At 32.5% G+C, this 3,701-nt stretch overlaps 1 long non-coding RNA gene across 1 annotated transcript in view; it reads left to right on the forward strand.

Annotated features, from left to right (window-relative positions):
- The window catches only part of LOC106099562, a 13,940-nt gene extending 11,057 nt beyond the window's left edge, over positions 1-2,883 (forward strand). Inside the window, exons 2-3 of the long non-coding RNA XR_001225386.1 lie at positions 1,181-1,292; positions 2,808-2,883. This is a non-coding gene — a long non-coding RNA (uncharacterized LOC106099562). The remainder of the gene's footprint in view (positions 1-1,180; positions 1,293-2,807) is intronic.
- Positions 2,884-3,701: the final 818 nt, after the last annotated feature.

A 3,701-nucleotide genomic window follows, 5' to 3' on the forward strand; every position in this document is an offset into this window, starting at 1 on the left:
ATATTTTGTTTTTGGTGTATTTTGTTTTGTTTTTAGTGCATTTTGTTTTGTTTTTAGTGTATTTTGTTTGGAAGTCGGTTTTGTTTTTTAGCTTGCTCCTTTGGCACCTTATACTATTAAAAACACCTTAAAACATAAAGCATGACCAGATTGTCACCATATGTAAAGTGACGTTCTGATGTTTTGATGCAATACACTGACCTAGTAATAGCCTATTCACTTAACTCTTCAAGACGCCTACGTTAATAACAAACGGGAAAAGAGAAGCCGTTAGATCTGTTGTTGAACGTAACACAAAAAAGACATTTCTTCATCTTTAAGGTGAATTGATAACGAAAAAAATGATTTCGTACTGTATCCAGGCGAGGTCAAAAAACATTGTCGTAACAATTTTTGTACCACAACACATGAAAAAGAAATATCGGGCTATTATTTTATTTGATTTTTTTTTAGTTTTGAATACTTAAGTAATGTTAGTACCGTCCTTTTCACCGCTATTTCTCGTAACTGTCTATTACATAAAGTCTTTAAATTCTTCTTAGTCATAATAATTTATGAAAGTAACGGTGACAACTAAGGTTACGTGTCGTACGTGTTAAGTGTAGTGTAAACTGAAAATTAGTCATAAACTGACTCGATGACGTCACACGTATTTAGCTATGCATTGAGAGGATCAGGACATTCGGCAATAAATTCGATTTGCCTTGAAATGGATAGACCAAGGCTGATTACCTAATCAATTCAGGTAGTAAAATAAAAGTTATTTATTACTATTGTAAACTTTGTAAGTCTATTTTGTGCAATTAATATGATTAGTACCAGTAAAATTTCAGATTTCTTTCCATATAAAACAGAGTAACTGTACTATGGTTACTAGTTCTAATTGAACATCAAATTTCCACGATTCAGACTCTTAGAAGGTATACTTTTTTATTGCTGGTTTCTTTGTGTTTTATTTTCATTGGTTATTTGTTCTAGCTCGTTGATTATAAAAAAAAATCGCAAAACATTTCAAATATAATATAACTTTTATATGTCAAAAAGAAATACTCAAAGAAAAAAGCATTAACGTATGGAATGAAATAAAAAGATGAATAAATATTGTAGGAAGTATTTAATTAAATGCATTTTCATTTCTGATGCTTATATTCGTGTCACGTACTTTTATTGTCGCTGACAGCTTCTGTGCGGTGTGCGGCGTTCGGAGTGCGGCGTGCGGTGCGCGGGACTGTCTGCGAGCCTAGACGTGGAGGTAGCACCTACAATAAAGACGTGACGTACTGTTTGCAAACGTAACTAATAATTCCTTACCTTATCTTATTTATTCAGTATTCAATAACTTAGATAAAAGAAAGAAAAGGAGGAACCACCTTATAAATAAATGATCAATTATATGTTAACTTTGAAACATAAATATGATATTTCTCATTTCTCATAAGGTAATATTGAAAAAAAAAATCAACTTTCCAGTTCGTTGCAGTGTCGCTGCATAATGCTCATTCGGTTAATATATTTACAAGCTATATTCGTATAATATAAGCGATGATCTAAAAGATTGCGATCGGGACCGTATTCAGCGGCGCGGCTCAAGGAGGACCGGAATATTCCGGAGCCGGAACAAACGCGCTTGGATAATGCGCGTCTTAACGCGTCTCGCTGCGTCGCGTGTTTCTGCAGGTCCTGCAAATAAATCACTTTTAAATTAGTCCACATCTGAATTCAAACGAAATTATCTTTATCTAAGTATTCACAAAAATTATTTTACTATTATTATAAATGCGAAAGTTTAGATGGATGGATGGATGTTTGTCAGAGTTTGTAACTTAAACGGCTGAACGGATCTCGGTGAAATTTGGCAAAGATATAGAGGATAGACTGGAAGAACACATAGCCTACTAACTTTTTTTTTAATTCCTCGCGGACGGAGTCGCGGGCGAAAGCTAGTAATAGATAATTATATAATTTGCAGAAGGTACAATAGTACCATAGTAAGATGAAAAGTGTATAATAATACATTTTTCATCTTGCATACATACTTATCTTTTGTTAGGTCAATTTTCTATTTCACATCATTTTTGTAAATTTAATCGTTTTGTAAAACAGGTTATATGCATTGGAAAATTCCCACGACGCATTAAACAATCATAAACTGCAGAACAAACTACCTTAACACGTCATTGTCGGTTCAAAACGAGTTTGTTTATCTAGAAATAATTTAACTCTAAAGTCTTACCTGCTTTTGGAATATCAAATTAAAATAAATATATAAATCGTGTAGTCTGGGCGCGGTTCGTCGCGTCGCGAATGCGAAGCCATTCTGATAATAATACTTCGAAAGCTGTCTTTACAATGTGAACAAGCTCGTTGCGAGCGCGTTATGTAAAATAGCGGAAAATTAATTAAAAAGCATCTGAAATAAAACATTGAAAGTGAAAATTTATTACTTTTTATTTAACATTAAAATAAGCAAGTCCAAATTCAGTCAACTATAAATAATTCCACTCAACGTCTACAGGACACTGCCAGCGGAGTTTATTAAATGAATACGCTGAATGCTGCGAAGGACAATGCATTGAAAAAGAAACATATTCAGTATATTGTTTTGGTTTGTTTTATTTGGTTCAAATTGTTCAAATACCCCTAATGTAATGCTTTACACTATAAATGTTAAAAATATTAACATTAGAAAAAGTAATATATCCAGATTTTAAAATCGACGAGAGATGAAAGCATCAATAAAGTTTATTACTAACAATGATTTAGCCAATGGAGTCTAACACAATGAATCTTTCAAACTTTTGTTACAGATGCCAAGCTTTAAGCGCCTCGGGCATGCTAACAGCAGCGCGGTCTTATGATTTTGAGGCCATTGTAAGTGGTATGGCAATTGTTGGTCATATGACTGTTATACGTGATGTACTCTTCTCTTAATCTTTAATACAAATTTTAGTATGCTGGATGTACGCACTGGCGTAACTGAATATTGACGAGTTGCAGGAAGTATACCCGTCGGTTTCCATTGCCGAAACATATTACGGAAATTCATTTCGGAAAATTAGGAAGATAATATATTTTTGTCTACGAATTTCGGTAGTCGATGTTTCAGGTAATGTTAACACTAAATTGTAAATTACAAACATCTTTGGTTCTTTCTCGTTATTAATTTAGCTTATCGCTTTTATAAGTGTTTATGAATCATAAAATAACTACCGCAATTATGTTAACTACTTGTATGGACGTTAGCTTGATATAAAGGCAAAAACTTGGCTTCCGCACCTGAGCACCGTGATTTACTATTTTATAACACCATTCACATTTCCAGTTTGCTACGTACATTAATATCGCGTATAACTCTTCTAAAACTGGGTCTGTAATTAATTGAGATTTTAAATGACCCGGAAAGAAATAATTTATGATCGATACAATAATATATTATGATAAATTTAACTAGTAAATTAAACACAGACGAAACCAGTTTAATTGTGTCACATAGTACAAGTTATGCGAGAACGAGTTGACAATAAAAAAAAGAAATAAAAAAAGCGAAAATAGTACGTGTTTAATTGAAGTCGATTTTTATAGAATCGAGTAAACATGTTTATATGAAAATTGGTTTTAATTATCATATACATTAAAAAAAATCACATTTAATGATTAAAATAAAAATACGTACAAGAACAAGGAAACGTTGTGCTGTTCTA

The sequence above is a fragment of the Papilio polytes genome, unplaced genomic scaffold (genome assembly GCF_000836215.1).
Source record: "Papilio polytes unplaced genomic scaffold, Ppol_1.0 DF824102.1, whole genome shotgun sequence".
Lineage (NCBI taxonomy): Eukaryota > Metazoa > Arthropoda > Insecta > Lepidoptera > Papilionidae > Papilio > Papilio polytes.